Consider the following 17,650-nt stretch of genomic DNA (forward strand, 5'->3'; position numbering starts at 1 on the left):
AATACCATGACTTTGAAGAGTGTTTCCATGATGAGTTCTGGTCCTGTGTATTTTATATGCTGCCATAACCATGTTGATGTAATGGATTAGACATTTCCATCAATTCAGTCCATACCACCCCCTCCCCTCCACACACACAGACACACTAGCACAATGCTTAGAAACATTTCTTTTAGACTGAATTTATTGTTCAGCTCTTGGACTGCCAGTTGTTTGATTAGACTGAACCATTCAATACATAAAAAGAAGAGATGTACTTGTTCTTCAGGTCAAAAATGTGATTCAAGCACCACGGTGAACACTTTGTCTGCCTTCACTATAAAAGTACTAATTCAGATGTGCAAATGAGCATATATTTCCATTTCTGATTGCTATTTGCATGACATTTCCCCCCTTGACTTCTAATCATTGTTGACTCCTGAAACCTTCTTGGCCGTACTTGACTGCCCATATTTTCCTCCACTAATTCATTAGGTGAGCTTTTTCTAGCACTTTGCCATTCTACCATGTGCCGATCACTCAAACACAAACTTTGAAATTTTGCAGGTGTGGAATGAATTGGGGTGATGACCTCTGTGTGTCTTGTTTTCCTGTAGAAAACATGTGTATGAAATTCTAAAGAAGGACCTTAATACTGAATACCAAAGCCAGACAACCCACCTCTGAAATTGTCTTCTGTGAGTTTTTCTAGTAACATCCTGGCCTTGGTAGTGGAGAAGCAGCCATAGTAGCCACACTTAGGATGTCCTAACTTTCTTACAAACAACCATGATAAGAATTTGGCATTTCCTGCAGAAGAAAGAGAATTTTTGCTTAGAAAATTCTCCATAAAAAGTACAGTAGTGATGCATACCAGATCCCTCTGGTGCTCACATTTTTTTTTTTTTTTAAATTTTCTGTGCTGGGTCTTCTTTTTGTGACCTTTGATTGTCCATGACTTCCTTGAATACCTGCAAAACTTCAACAATTGTCAGATGTCATAAGAGTAGATTTCTAGACAAAGGGAATGTCATAAGCCATTAGCATTTTTTAATCCATTGATTTTATGCATGTGAATATAAAGGAAACCTTAATCAAGATGAGTTTATTTGCTACTATGGATACCAATGAGCTTCCCAAGTGACGCTAATGGTAGAGAACCCACCTGCGAATACAGGAGATGTAAGAAGACATAGATTCAATCCCTGGGTCGGGCAGATCCCCTGGAGGAGGGCATGGCAACCCACTCTAGTATTCTTGCCTGAAGAAACCCATGGACACAGAAGCCTGGCACACTACAGTCCATATGATTACAAAGAGTGGAACACAAGTCAAGTGACTTAGCACACACACATGCAAGGATACCAACATATTTTTCTTAAACTTCTATCTTTAGCTCTTGCTTTCTCTAAATTAACATTTGTATTCTGTCTAATATCTCAAAGTTCTGTTGAAATTAGGAAAAATATTTATTTTTTTCTTTTTGTTCATTTTGCTTTTCTGAATATAAATGTCAAGCATAATCTTTCAATCTCTCACAAGCACATTTTAAGTGTATACCTATAACAAATCGTAAAATGCTGTCCTTTTTTTTTTCAGTCTTTATGACGTTTTAATTTTAAAGATGAAATTTATTTCAAAAGTTCTTATATAAACCAATCATGAATAAACTTTTATAATGAACTTCTCAAATCTTTTTACTATCTACCTTTCTGGCTCAGCTGGTAAAGAATACGCCTGCAATGTGGGAGACCTGGATTCGATCCCTGGGTTGGGATGATCCCCTGGAGAAGGGAAAGGCTCCCTACTCCAGTATTTCTGGCCTGGAGAATTCCATGGGACTGTATAGTCCATGGGGTCACAAAGAGTCAGACATGACTGAGTGACTTTGACTTTCTTCTTGGGATAGCTTTGTTATAATACTATTACATTTCCTTTTTTATTCAAATGAACTGTTTTCAAGATTAATGATTATTAGCAAATCTTGATGCAAGATAAACACGATACTATAAAATTACCATTTCCTATCAACTATCTAAAGTAAAAAAGTATTTGGTACTGAGTGTTCTTATGTTCAAATTCTAAAAGTAATTTTTAGTCCCAAGGGAACTTGGTACTCCAAGACTTAAAAAAAAAATTTTAATGATATTTACATAATATATATATTTTTAATCACTAAGTTCCTCCTCATCACTGAAGTATGTGCTTTTCTTTATCCTTGGGCGTCTTGAATCATCTGATGTTGAAGGACCTCCTGAACTGGGTTTCCATTTTTTTTGTTCTTCTTCAATTTTGGCTTGCTGGAAAGCTATGGCCTGACTGAGGCTGTCAAGAGCAGGATCTTCCCCTTCATCTTCACTTTCTTCTACTTCTTCAATTTCTTCTTCTGGCTCAGGAATTTTCTTTTTTTTCTTTTTCTCTTTCTTCTTTGGAGGTTCTCGTTCTCCAAGCATATTTTTAGGGCAGGCATAACTTAAGTGTGCACTTTCCCCCATTCATAACACTTAGATTTATCAAAGTAGTTTCGTCTTCGGATGAACTCAGCTGCTCTTCCATTGTCAATAGCAATGCTTGCTTTTATCACTCTACCAAATAACTGTTTGTTGTTTATTGCCCGGGTACAGTTTTGTGCAGAGTCTTTATCCAAAAATAAAATAAATGCAACCCCTTTACTCCTTCTGGTATCTTTATCTTTCATTATAGTAACCTTTACAACTTTGCCATACTTGGAAAATATCCGATATAAGTCATTGTTGGTCAGGGAAAAGGGCAGATTGGATACATACACTGTGCTTTTACTTGGGGCCAATCCACCACTCATTTCTTCAAGTGGGGTGGGCCCGGGGGGAGGGCCAGAAGAGCGCGAGCCCTCAGCTCACTTGGGGCTCAACCCCCAGCGTTCGTCGCTCCTTGCAGCTGGCATCACGGGTCCCGGGAGGGGTCAGGCGCAGGAGACGAGAACTGTCGTTTTTTTTTAAGTATAGGCATTAAAGGTTGAATCAGGAAATGTTGCATATTTAGAATGTTTTTGATAATCACAAAATGCAAGCTAGAGGATATCTATTTTTTCCATTAAGGTTTCCCTGGTGGCTCAAGGGTAAAGAATCTGCCTGCCAATCCGGGAGATGTGGGTTCAATCTCTGGGTTGGGAAGATCTCCTAGAGAAGGAAATGGCAACCAACTCCAGTATTCTTGCCTGATAAATGTCATGGGCAGAGGAACCTGGTAGGCTACAGTCCATGAGGGTTGCAAAAGGATTGGACATGACTTAGCGACTAAACAACAATAACGTAATGGGGATATTGTTTCCACACACTCACCCTGCAGTGTTGATGGTAGGATTATTTAAAAGCCATTGTCGAGAGGTAAATGATTCCAGTACTACACAGATAATAAATGCATGCATGCAATGCTTAAAATAAATGAACAACTCTAGAAGATACTTAATATAAGTGGTTCCTAGGAGAAGGCAATGGCACCCCACTCCAGTACTCTTGCCTGGACAATCCTATGGACTGAGGAGCCTGGTGGGCTGCAGTCCATGGGGTCGCACAGAGTCGGACACGACTGAAGCGACTTAGCAGCAGCAGCAGCAGAGATGTTAATTTTTACTAAGTAATTGAAAAGTGGGTGTTTCTAAACTGAGGTAATAATTTTACTTTTATTGACAAACAGAAACAAGAGGAAGTTTGTGTTTGTTACACAAATAGCCTCTGCTGCCTTTAAACAGAAAAAACCCAAACTACAGCAACAACAAGTAGAACCCAGGAACAAACAATGTATGTGTTTCTTAATAAGTCACTTTTCTGTCACTAGCTGCTATATAAATTCTCAGGAAACCAGGCAGAATAAAGGTATGCTGATTCATTTCATTTTTTTGTGCTTATCTGTTTATTTTCCTGAAGTTGTTTGATCACTCTGGCTTTTCATTTTCCATATCTTTATGGCTGTATGGACTATTTCTGAAGATTGGCTCAATATATCAGAACACCATCTCTCCTGCCTTGTTAAGTTTCCTCCAGAAAAACAGTTCTTAAATAGCTTCCCTTCCCCCTTTATTGAAGCTTATCCAACAATTGAACTCTCTAGGAACTTTGAAAAAATGAAGCTGATTAAATGTTTCTGCAGTTTCACAGGCCTGTCTGTATCTTGGAATGTTCAAGATGAGAATCTGTTGACATGGATAACTAATAACATATAAGTGTATCTTCTGTGCTTTGCTTAAACATGTTGTTGCACAGGCAAAGCTTTTCATGCAGCATCAGATTCAGTTTAACCATGAAGGAAAATATTGCAGAATGAATGTTCAATGTCTGTATTTTGTTTGCACAGCCATGAGTCTACAGATATGTATGTGTATATGTTAGGATGTGACACAAGAGTTTTCTAGTTAAGTGTCTTCTGTGATTTGTGAATAGACAAACTCTTTAATAAACAAATTTGTTCATATTCCCATTGAAATTCATTTAGTTCAATGCTGCCCAATAGACCTTTCTGCAGTGATGAAATTATTCTGTATTTGTACTGTTCATTGCAGTAGCCACTAGCTCCATGTGGCTTGTGCACGTGGCTTGTGACTAGTGTGACTGAAGATCTGTATTTTTAAATTTTATTTTATTGAGTTAAATTTAAATAGCCACTTATAAAGGTAGCTGTTGCTTTGGACAACTCAGAGCTAGTTGATATATGAATTCAACTTGACATGATTAAATCATTATTTTGTTCAGAGTGTACATGTAGTCAAGTACCTTCAGCACCTCAGAGCTAAAAGAGGATACACGACTTCTCCCCTAAATCCAGTTCATGAACACATTGTGTATGAACAGAATGAAGCTAGTTATATTAATAAAGGGAACGTACAGGAGACCATACCAGAGAGTAGTTCAGGGTATGCACCTTAGAGTATGACAGACTTGAGTTCAAATCCTGTCTCTGACCTGCACTTGCCCTATTATCTTAGAGAAGACATTTAAAGGTCTCTGAGCTTCCATTTTCTAAGTTATAATTGGAGCTAATAATAATGAAATCAAGTCTATACAAAACTTAACACTCAACACAGAGAAGTGACGATGGTAAAGGTGATCCTGTTCATGATAGTGTCCCCTTCATACATTCAGACTTATTTAATCCCATTACTTCTATTCAAATACGTCTACATTTCTCAGATGAGACAACTAAAACTCAAAGTCACTATATTCAAAATCACTTAACTAATCCAAAATTTAAATTATAAGTCTAATTCTAAAGACCTCATTCTACTACTTACTTCTTTTTAGTTCAGTTCAGTCACTCAGTCGTGTCTGACTTTTTGCAACCCCACAGACTGCAGCACGCCGGGCCTCCTTGTCTATCACCAACTCCCGGAGCTTGCTCAACCTCATGTCCATCGAGTCAATGATGCCATCCAAACATCTCATCCTTTGTCGTCCCCTTTTTCTCCTGCCTTCCAGCTTTCCCACCATCAGGGTCTTTTCCAATGAGTCGGTTTTTCGCATCAGGTGGCCAAAGTATTGGAGTTTCAGCTTTAGTAACAGTCCTTGCAATGAATATTCAGGACTGGTTTCCTTTAGGATTGATTAGTTTGATCTCCTTGCAGTCCAAGGGACTCTCAAGAGTCTTCTCCAATATCAACAGTTCAAAATCATCAATTCTTCAGCACTCAGCTTTCTTTATAGTCCAACTCTCACATCCGTACACAACTACTGAAAAAACCATAGCTTTGACTAGATGGACCTTTGTGGGCAAAGTAATGTCTCTGCTTTTTTATATACTATCTAGGTCTTTCATAGCTTTTCTTCCAAGGAACAAGCATCTTTTCCAATTAGACCTTCCTGCCAAAAGTCTAAACTTTTATTCTTAACTACAGGTTTGTCACCCTGAAGGTGATCTAAGTCACATTTAGGGATGAGAATACTAAGTAGGTTGTTGACCTCAGCCTTTAAAATAGGATTACCAAGGAAGCAAAAAAGGAAGAAAAGACTAAAGCAAACAACAAAGAAATATGGGGGAGTAACTCTCTCTGAATCTATATTTGAAGAATATACATTTCCTACCTTCTGAAAGAAGGTGAATGGCAGAGAGAAAAAAGAGAATATAAGTCACACAAATATGAATGACTTGTCCTTAGGGTTCAAGCCCTACCTGGCTCTACTTACCTATTTCAAACAATAAATGCAACAAAAGTTTCATAAAATATGGGTTCCCACCTTTCAAAAAGCATAACTCTAACTGATGTGTTCATTACCATCATTTTATCAGGCTAGACTAATCAAATTAACAACTTTTTCTTTGCTGGAGTAGGGATAGGGAGACAAAAGCCTGACTGCAAAAGAGACCAACAGTTCCCTTTTCCTATGTTTAAGTATGGCAGAAAGACTTTGAAAGCACACCTTCAAAATTATTCTACTACCTGAGTGGTAGACCCTTTGATAGATGCTCCCTAGAGGTGAAGGAGATTTGTGTTATGACTCAATGCCAGGAAATACAACTGCCTTCAAACTAAAAAAAAGAAAAAAACAGAGATGGAATTGACATTTTCCTGGTAAATCCAAATAATCTAGGTCATGATTCCTAACTGGTGAGTAACTGACTCCTGCTGGGATATAGTAATTAATTGCAAGAACCCATTGATTAATAATATATTTGTAGAGACTTGATTGGTAGACAGAATAAATAAATATTATATAAGCTGCATATACATGTTGCAAGGTTTAAAAATACACATATGTGGTTTAATTGCAAAGATGGATTGATTTTAAACAGGAAATTCAGAGTGCTTGTGAAATTATGCATTTTCTCAACCACCATCAGAGAAATACAAGCAGTGGCGTCTTGGGAGAATCTATATTATTCAAAGTCTGTCATGAAAATAATACCATACTGAAGCTCAGTTCCTGGCTCCATATGGCCTTCCCAAGACCTTCTGGGAATGATGCTTCTTTCTTGGTTATGTGATATTTACTCTTGCATTTAAACTCTCTAACTGGATAGAAGCCTCATAAAGAAATGAATTTTTTTTTTAAATTTTTGTTCTAATACCAAAAAATAGTCACAGAAACAGTATCTAGAACACAGAGATGAGTTCATAAAACCCTGCCAATTCTAGAGCTACTGATTCATTTGTCTACTCAAATTTTATAGAAGTGTGGAAGCTTGAATTCAATTTTATTAAGGACATACATACAGTCCTTCCACTTAAAGTACTATGGGTCTTTATTTTTTTCTTTAGAAGAGTTTTATAAAACTTGCTGTTGATTATAGTATCACAAAACATTTATTGTATCTCTCAGCTTATTAGCTCATATGGATAACACCTATTATAAAGAAAACCAATTTTTAAAATTCTTTCAACTAATTTCCATGAATTAACAATATCCCATTAAACTGATAGAATTCAAGGATAGAAAATAACACAATTCCCAATTACTCTATTAAGTTCTACTTTAGAAATCTGTGGTCCAGTGACTACTAAAGTGTAGGGAAATTGTTCAAATTGTTGTCTTCAGCTTTTTTTGTTTATTTATAATCTACTGATTCAATGCCTAAAGTCACTGAGAAACACAGCTGGAGATGTAGCCACCACCAAGAACCCAAAGCCATTAGAACTTGAAAAAACATTGAAATAATTGGGCCTTGAGTTTAGTACAAACAAGTTAATGTGATCTCATGCCATACAGAACATGGATTGTTTCTGACTTTATAGAAGGAACAAAATTCATTCAGGATTTCTTTTTGTTTGATTAAAATAGCTTTAGAGTAAGCTCACTGGAAGTTCTTTTGAATTATTTATGCTTATAGCCCTAAAGCTAAGTAGATAAGTTGTTGGAATTTTTTTTTTTTTAATGTGAATAGCTTTATAGCTTGTCTTCCCATGATTATAAACCTGAGAGGATGAATCTGTTTTCTTATCAGTTGAAGTAAAATATAAAATACACCAAGGTGTTCATTTACTAAAATATTTCCATTACTTATTAATCAAGCCACACCATTATTTCACCATACTCCTGAAATGTTCTAGAATTGTTCTGATTGTCTATAAATGTACTCTTTCTGAACAGTAAATTTATTAACTATGAACTTATACCTTAAGTTTCTCCAAGACAAAGATATCTTTATTTTTTCATTTTAGCTTAATGTTGGCCTATAACTCAAAAGTTTTATTAAACTGAACTATTACTAACAGTGATTTGATTTTTATACTTTAAAATAAATCCACAAGTCAGGACACAAAAATTCTTTGTAAGACCATCAGGCAATACATCCTGACTTTTAGTTCAGAAAATATGAGCACTATAACCAGGAAGTACCAACAATGTCATGAGACCAATTGCAGTATGAACAGAAATTCCCAAAGGAAGCTGAAGCTAAGAGCTACTAGAAAGAGTTCTTTAGATTTATAAGCTCCAGACAGATGACACCAACAGAGTGAGACAGAAAGAATAAGATATACAGTGAGTATAACAGAATGTTTCCAGCACCAAACCATGTATCACATATATCAGGTATTCAATGTATGTTTGATATATGAAAATCTCTAATGTATTAAAACTAAAATCAACATCATCAGGAAATGTTTAGAAGGTGGATATATAAGATCTATGAGAGAAAGCTTTAAAAAATGTCAGTATAGTGTGTGGAAATTGGCAGCACAATTTCATAACTGCTTTCAAGCTTACATAAGCTTATTAAGAGTTTTGCACTCTGTGATAAATGGATTAAGAAGAAAGTTGGCATATGGAACACATCCATTTATCTTTCCTCCCTCTTAAAACTTCATTAATTTAGCTATACAGGAACAAACCCAGAAAGGACAAAGAAAAGGAAAGAGGCTATAACAGCAGAAAAGTGATAATCAATAAAATGGTAGGAAATGGAAAGTAGATGACCAAGTGCTAAAGACTTAGTAGAACAGACTATGGACTAAGGACTAAGGATTCGCTCAGTTGTGTCTGACTGTTTGTGACCCTGTGGACTGTAGCCCAGCAGGCTCCTCCATCCATGGGATTCTAGGAACAGCCTAAATACCTGCAGGAGGCAGAAGGTGATAGCCATGTGAAGTGAGCTGACTCAAGTCTACACAAATGCTCAGGAATTATAGACATCATGTACCTCTGAACACTTGGGTGAGTGAGTATAAAAACTGCCATATCATTTGAAAACCTGTACAAAAAGCATCCAGAAGCCCCCATCTCTTCACTCAACTGTAGTAGATAGGAGCCTTATACTCTGTAGAAATTAAATTAGGAAAGTTCTCCAAGAAACCAGATAAAATAAATGGGAAAAAAATAGGTACAATTTTGTACACAGGAAATGAGAATTAGCTATGAATCTCCCCAACTTTACACATGAGTCTACCCCCTGGCTACCCGCACCAGAACTTTGCAATAGAAGGCTCATAATTCCAGGTTCCTCTTACCTCCTTTCTATGGAGAAATGGGCACATTGGATAAAGAAGATTCACCACAAGATATATCATCATAAAATACTTTATACAGGCTTAACAGAGTGTTGTCTGTATCAAAATGTGAAGAAAATGTGAAGAGTTGCATATGAGCTCCCCCTTCCCCCCAGGAGCTGTAGTAGCAGAGGTCTGTTGTTTTTGGCTCTAAGGCTTGTGGGGATTTTTAAACTCAAACTTAAAATTCTAAACATAAAAGTCTCTTTTAATTGCATTAGGATATAAATGGGCAATTATGTATTTATAAACACTAAACATTTTAGAAACAACTGTAAGAATTCTTATATTAGTTTTAATAAAAAGTAAGCTAGGGCCAAAATAATAGCTCAGTAATGTCCGACTCTTTGCGACCCCATGGAGTGTAGCCCACTTAAGCTCCTCTGCCCATGGGATTCTCCAGGCAACAATACTGGAGTGGGTAGCCATTCCTTTCTCCAGGGGATTTTCCTGACCCAGGAATTGAACCCAGGTCTCCTGCACTGCAGGCAGATTCTTTACTGTCTGAGCCACCAGGGAAGCCCAAAATAATGAACACAAGTCCAATATTTGGTATAAAAGGAACTGTATTTTGAGATGGGCTTGGAAACCAAAACCAATTGATAACATTCACTTAAGCCAAAAGGCAGATCTTAAATTTCCAACCTACTTACTTGGGCTCCATGTGAACAGAAGGAACAGCCAGATCAGATGAGATCAGTTGCTCAGTCGTGTCCGACTCTTTGTGACCCCATGAATCGCAGCACACCAGGCCTCCCTGTCCATCACCAACTCCTGGAGTTCACTGAGACTCACGTTCATCGAGTCAGTGATGCCATCCAGCCATCTCATCCTCTGTCGTCCCCGTCTCCTCTTGCCCCCAATCCCTCCCAGCATCAGAGTCTTTTCCAATGAGTCAACTCTTCACATGAGGTGGCCAAAATATTGGAGTTTCAGCTTTAGCATCAGTCCTTCCAAAGAACACCCAGGACTGATCTCCTTTAGAATGGACTGGTTGGATCTCCTTGCAGTCCAAGGGACTCTCAAGAGTCTTCTCCAACATCACAGTTCAAAAGCATCAATTCTTCGGCGCTCAGCTTTCTTCACAGTCCAACTCTCACATCCATACATGACCACAGGAAAAACCATAGCCTTGACTAGACGAAACTTTGTTGGCAAAGTAATGTCTCTGCTTTTGAATATGCTATCTAGGTTGGTCATAACTTTCCTTCCAAGGAGTAAAGCGCATTTTAATTTCATGGCTGCAGTCACCATCTGTAGTGATTTTGGAGCCCAGAAAAATAAAGTCTGACACTGTTTCCACTGTTTCCCCATCTATTTCCCATGAAGTGGTGGGACCGGATGCCATGATCTTGGTTTTCTGAATGTTGAGCTTTAAGCCAACTTTTTCACTCTCCACTTTCACTTTCATCAAGAGGCTTTTTAGTTCCTCTTCACTTTTCTGCCATAAGGGTGGTATCATCTGCATATCTGAGGTGATTGATATTTCTCCCGGCAATCTTGATTCCAGCTTGTGTTTCTTCCAGTCCAGAGTTTCTCATGATGTACTCTGCATAGAAGTTAAATAAACAGGGTGACAATATACAGCCTTGACAAACTCCTTTTCCTATTTGGAACCAGTCTGTTGTTCCATGTCCAGTTCTAACTGTTGCTTCCTGACCTGCATACAAATTTCTCAAGAGGCAGATCAGGTGGTCTGGTATTCCCATCTTTCAGAATTTTCCACAGTTTATTGTGATCCACACGGTCAAAGGCTTTGGCATAGTCAATAAAGCAGAAATAGATGCTTTTCTGGAACTCTCTTGCTTTTTCGATGATCCAGCGGATGTTGGCAATTTGATCTCTGGTTCCTCTGCCTTTTCTAAAACCAGCTTGAACATCTGGAAGTTCACGGTTCACATATTGCTGAAGCCTGGCTTGGAGAATTTTGAGCATTACTTTACGAGCGTGTGAGATGAGTGCAATTGTGGGGTAGTTTGAGCATTCTTTGGCATTGCCTTTCTTTGGGATTGGAATGAAAACTGACCTTTTCCAGTCCTGTGGCCACTGCTGAGTTTTCCAAATTTGCTGGCATATTGAGTGCAGCACTTTCACAGCATCATCTTTCAGGATTTGGAATATCTCCACTGGAATTCCATCACCTCCACTAGCTTTGTTCATAGTGATGCTTTCTAAGCCCCACTTGACTTCACATTCCAGGATGTCTGGCTCTAGGTGAGTGATCACACCATCGTGATTATCTGGGTCGTGAAGATGTTTTTTGTACAGTTCTTCTGTGTATTCTTGCCATCTCTTCTTAATATCTTCTGCTTCTGTTAGATCCACACCATTTCTGTCCTTTATCGAGCCAAGTTTCATTTAAAAAACAAAAAAGTCAAGTTTCTCCTTCAGGTCTCACAATGTTGGCAGACAGTGGAATTCTATTTTTGGAATTAAACATAGCTAATTATTTTTAGGCATGGCACCAAAAGCTTATGTCTTCAGATTCAGCAGTTCCCAAAATTTCTTTCTGGACTTTTCTCTTGGGTCCCTATAATTCATATTCCAAAGTTGAGATAACATATATAAACTACAAATATGAGAACATCCTTTACTCTTAATGAATCAGGTTGAGGATTGAGAAAAAGAAATATCGTATAGAATGTAGGAGATCTTTTGTGTTTTTAGATATTGGAGGTGAGAGGAGAGGGTTTATTCTCCTAATGAGGAATTTATTAGCCAGATATATTTTATTTTCATGACAAATGCCTCCTCATCACAAGAAATCAAACAGATTCTTAAGAAAGGAATAGAATTTGAAGAAAGATTTTTTTAAACGCATGAGTCAACTTATCTGAAATCCTTTTATAAATTTATAAAAGGATTTATAAATCCTTTACAATTTATGTAAAGTAACTAAAAATTATGAAATTGTTTTTTAAGAATCCTAAATGATATTAAATGGTCTTTAATCCTATTTAACAGGATTTGATTCCTCCAATTGACATATTTACAGTGGAAAATTGGTAAATATACTGCATTTGACATGAAATTCAGTGCTAACCTGAAAGGACCTTTATGAATAATGTTTGTTTACAGGTGATCATATTTAAAAGAATTGCATTTAAGCAGAGTGAAAAATAAGTCATCAGTAACTGTAAATATGTAAGGCAGAGGACTTAAATCAGACCCTGTGGTTAAACATTAAATATATTAATTTTCCTGAGAGCAATTTCATTTTAAGTAATTCAATTAGCCTAAATAATATTTGACGAAGAAAATGTCAATCCAGATTTTGGCGCTTAGGGATGGTCATTTAGTGTTACTCTCGTATACTGGCCACGTGTAGTATGGCAGTTGTGACACAAGCTTTTGTAAGAAAAAGTTTAGTAACAATTAACTTCAGAGCATGATGTGAATAAGAAATCATAGAGCTATAATGGAAAAGATGATACAAAAACAAAGGAAAGTATATTTGCTAATAATACAAATGGAGAAGGAGCATTACTATTTCACAATTTGTCTGAATGGGTCCTTTAGTTAGAACACTAATAAGCATTATTTATTTAGATAACTAATAATAAATTCTTTCCACAGAGAATTCCGCGGAAGATTCATAATGTCTTACAGGAAATGAATACAATAAAATGTGTATGTGTTTTGTGACACATATATGTATGTACACATATACCAAAAAAAGTTTATATAGAGAGATATACATATGTATGCCCCAAAGATATAAATACAGATACATAGAGAGATGTGAATGAAGTCGAAAAATACAACTGAGTAAAAATAGTTGCTACAGTGACATTGTAACCTGGCTTTGACTATCCTGGAAGCCAAGATTAAAAGGTGTTCCATGGGACACTAGTCCCTCATGACATTCAGTGAATAAACATGTTTGGTATCAAGTAAGTTTGAAAAGGTTATATACTGTATACATTCCGTGACCCTTTTTGGAGACTTGGAGTACAAGTCTCGGAGTACAAGAGACCAAAATAGTACAGGCTCTGATGAACCACAGAAAAACCAAATTGTGGAGTTTTGTAGCCCATTATTTCCCAAATGTTTTGGTCACATAATCCCTTTTCCTATGTTTGCTTCATTTTACACCCATTATATCCCCATGAAATAGCATTCCACTGAATGCTCTGGAATTCAGTCTTTGTGCTGTTTGCTTTCAGGAAGCTTATAACAAGTGTTCTAACTATAATATTTTGTGATGCAGGTGTTATCTATTTTATTTATTCCATTGATGCTAATACTTTGTATGACATGGCATTTTTTCCTGATTCTATTTATTGTTTTATTATTGTCTTATTTTTCAGTATATATTCCCTGTGAGTCCATTCATTCATTATAGAAACTTTAATAAGGTTTCCAATTATCACAATTCAGCCCTTGATTTTTTTTTTTTTCAGAAGTCTTCCATGTATCATTCTGTTTCCTCACTCTTTACATGACTCACCACCTTCCCCTCTTCAGAGCCTAAGCCAGAGGGATACCTCTTCTTGTAACAGCCCACAAGACGGGGCACTGCTAGGACTGTCACACTTGGAATCCATCTATATGCTATCCAAACCAACTCCAAGGGGTTTATCGCAAGAAAATAATGCTTACCAACAATACCAAAGCATTGCTCAAAAGAGTGAATATTACAGAAAAACCAAAATCCTCCCCCCTCCAAAAAAAAAAGATTAAATTATGGTACCTAAACACACTGAAATACTATGCTGTCATTTAAAATTATCTTTTATGAAAATACTTAATGTCATGTAATTTTTTTCACTCTGTATTATTTTATAAAATATAGCCTTAATCATTATACATGGGAGGTTATACTTTTTTTGTAATTTGAAGAATGGAATTATGTCTGGCTTTTTGTTTCACTAATTACCTAAATGTATTCGATTATTTACTGAGCCCCCACTAAATAATGCTACAGTATGTGCTAAGGTGACAGCAATGGCCAAAACCAAGCCCCCAGTTTACAGAGTTTATGTTCTAGTACACCAAGCATGCACGGTTTTGTGCAATAAAATCAACTAAGAATTTTTTTTTTTAATTTATTTTTATTTGTTTATTTGGCTGCCCCAGGTCTTAGTTGCAGCATTCTGGATCTTCAATATTCATTGCAGCACATGGATTCTTTTCGTTCCAGTGTGCAAACTCTTAGTTGTGGCATGTAGGATCTAGTTCCCTGACCAGGGATTGAACCCAGGCCCCCTGCTTTGTCAGTATAGAGTCTTAGACACTGGCCCTTCAGGAAAGTCCCCAAAGTAAGAGTCATTTTGGATGACTTTTCTCATCTTCTGTTAACGAAATGTTTAGATGGAGAATATTTATCTGAGAAGTGTCTATTCCTATAGGTACTCCAAGAATATTATTTTGTGCCATGCCATGACCCAAGCTTAGGGTGAAAAGTGCTAGCTACCATTTATTGAGAATTTATTTTGTGCCAGACACAAAGTTAGAAATTTTACTATATTTCTCCCAACTCAGATTATCCCTATGATGCATTTGTGAAAATAGAGTCTCACAAAAATTAGGTTACTTGCCCAAGATAATACACTAATGAATGAGGAAGTCATAGGAACAGCACTTGAGTCAGGATTTTCTGCACTGAAAGTCCGTCTTTTGTTTTGCTTCTAAGCAGTATATATGACTCTAAAGGAAATGTTAGTGCAAAGCTTTTCAAGTGGGAAAAGTCAGAAGAAACATTGCTACCACCTCCAGGAGAGAATCACTACCCTAAAAATGAATAAGTCAACTTTTGCTTCTGAGTCTTTTCAGTGGTTTTCAAAAAATAATTAGCTATTACCTCTTGCATCCAAATTTCCAGATATATTTGTTGAAGATATAGTCTGCTGGTTGTCACCTCAGACTTACTGAATCAAGCTTTCAAAAGGGGAGTTATGGATAGAAGTGTGTCCCCCTGCCCCAAATTCATGTTTTGAAGTTCTAGTCCTCTGTATCTCCGGATGTGATCCATCTCAGAAATGGGATCATTGCAGATGTGATTAGTCAAGCTAAGATGAAGTCATTGTAATAGAGTGTATGAACGGTGTCCTTATAAAAAGGAGAATTTTAACACTCACACACGGAAATAATGCCTTGTGAAAATGAAGGCAGTTATCCACAATGCAAGGAACATGCAAAGCAGCAGAAGCTATTAGGGAAATGGGGAACAGATCTTCTCTGTGAGGATCCTCTCTCAAAGACTTCAGAAGGAACCAACCCTGTGAACAACTTGATTTTGTACATTCAGCCTCCAAACTTGTAAGACAATAAATATCTGGGTTTTAAACCATCCACTCCAAGGTTCTTTGCTACAATGACCCTAGAAAACTGAACTGTAGGGGCACCTGCATTTAAAGGGAGTATCCCAGATGATTCTGATGAACTCTCAAGTCTGAGAACTGAAGAATTAGTACCAACCCATGAGATAGACAGGAGGACCATCGGAGTAGCAGTCATTGCCAGGGCTTGTGCTATGGCTTTTTCTAAGGTAACGGGAGAATCTTGAAAGGGGAAAGATGAGGAGTAGGAGGAGACTAGGGGTGAGGAAAGAAAAAAAGAGGGTTGTGGGGTGGGGAGGAGCACACCATCAGAGGGCGACTTGGCTCTTGTGGCACAATTTCCTCCTTAGGAAAGAAAAAATGACAACAGAGACTTCAGAATCTCAATGATAGTAGTATGATTTGGAATTCAGGAAGTAATAGGGGGGAAAAAAAACCCTCAAAACATGAATCTTCCAGCCCAATAATTAAAGCTGGTAACCAGGTCAGGGTTTTCTCACAGTGACTTATTTATTTTATATATATATATAAAATAAATATATTTTATTTTATTATATATTATATTATATATATATATCTGGAGAATATATATATCTGATATCTGGAGAATCACCTTAATATTTAAATACATCAAAATCAATCCATTGTTTTTAACCAAAGTCACTTTGAATAACTTTCATGTTATTTTTTGATATTTTACCATGGGAATTTTTAAATGCTGATATTATTCAGCATACAGAAATTTGTAGTACAAAATAGATACTTGGAGAATATTTGCTTATGTATCATTTCTATCCTTTCTATATTAAATAGATCTATTGCAATTAAATTTGACTTCACAAAACAACTAAAGTTACATGCTGACTTTTTATCAAGAACATCTTTCACAATGTGAATCATATCTTTGTTGACAGTGTATTCTGACTAAATCCTGAATTTTTAGAAGCGATTGTATTTTTGAAGCTATATGTAAATGTTTGATTTTTCCCTAAGAAAACTGTCTCTACTTTGGTAAAATTATTGCTCTAATCTCCATGACCTAGTTCTCTTTTATTCAATGAAGAATAAAGTCGGTGTGTTTCCTCTCAAAAACATAGAGAAATTTCTTCTAGATTTGGAGGTCTTTTTTTCTCTTTCATGAAGCACTAAAATCATGAAACTGAAAGGAAGTTTGAGAAGTGGTGGTGTTCACTCACTCAGTCGTGTCCAACTCTACAACCCCGAGGACTGCAGCACGCCAGGCCTCCCTATCCTTCACCATCTACCAGAGCCTTCTCAAACCCATGTCCATTGAGTTGGTGATGTATTCCAACAATCTCATCCTCTATCATCCCCTTCTCCTCTTGCCTTCAATCTTTCCCAGAATCAGGGCCTTTTCTAATGAGTCAGCTATTCGCATCAGGTGGCCAGTGTTGGAGCTTCAGCTTCAGCATCAGCCCTTCCAATGAATATTCAGGATTGATTTCCTTCAGGATTGACTGGTTTGATCTACTTGCAGTCCAAGGGACTCTCAGGAGTCTTCTCCAACACCACAGTTCAAAAACATCAATTCTGTGGTGCTCAGCCTTCTTTATGGTACAACTTTCACATCCACACAATCACACATAGCTTTGACTATATGGATCTTTGTTGGCAAAGAAATGTCTCTGCTTTTTAATACACTGGTTAGGTTTGTCATAGCTTTTCTTCCAAGGAGCAAGCATATTTTAATTTCATGGCTGCAGTCACCATCTGCATTGATTTTGGAGCCCAAGAAAATAAAGTCTGTCACTGTTTCCATTGTTTCCACGTCTATTTGCCATGAAGTGATGGGACCAGATGCCATGAAACTGAAAGGTGGAGAAGTCGTTTGAGTCCAACTCAAACCTAGACACGAGCACTATTGTTTTGCTTAAGATAACTCTAGAGGAAAAGTTATCTTAGTCACTGTTTTGCA

General features: G+C 37.0%; 1 protein-coding gene and 1 pseudogene across 7 annotated transcripts in view; one reads left to right on the forward strand and one right to left on the reverse strand.

The window, feature by feature from the left end:
- The window catches only part of LINGO2 (leucine rich repeat and Ig domain containing 2), a 1,446,432-nt gene that overhangs the window by 1,151,369 nt on the left and 277,413 nt on the right, over positions 1 to 17,650 (forward strand). The window lies entirely within an intron of this gene.
- On the reverse strand, positions 2,105 to 2,934 carry LOC147366682 (zinc finger CCHC-type and RNA-binding motif-containing protein 1 pseudogene; annotated as a pseudogene).

Source organism: Bos grunniens, chromosome 8 (assembly GCF_055505025.1).
Source record: "Bos grunniens cultivar Pamir isolate PY7600 chromosome 8, Bosgru_T2T1.0, whole genome shotgun sequence".
Lineage (NCBI taxonomy): Eukaryota > Metazoa > Chordata > Mammalia > Artiodactyla > Bovidae > Bos > Bos grunniens.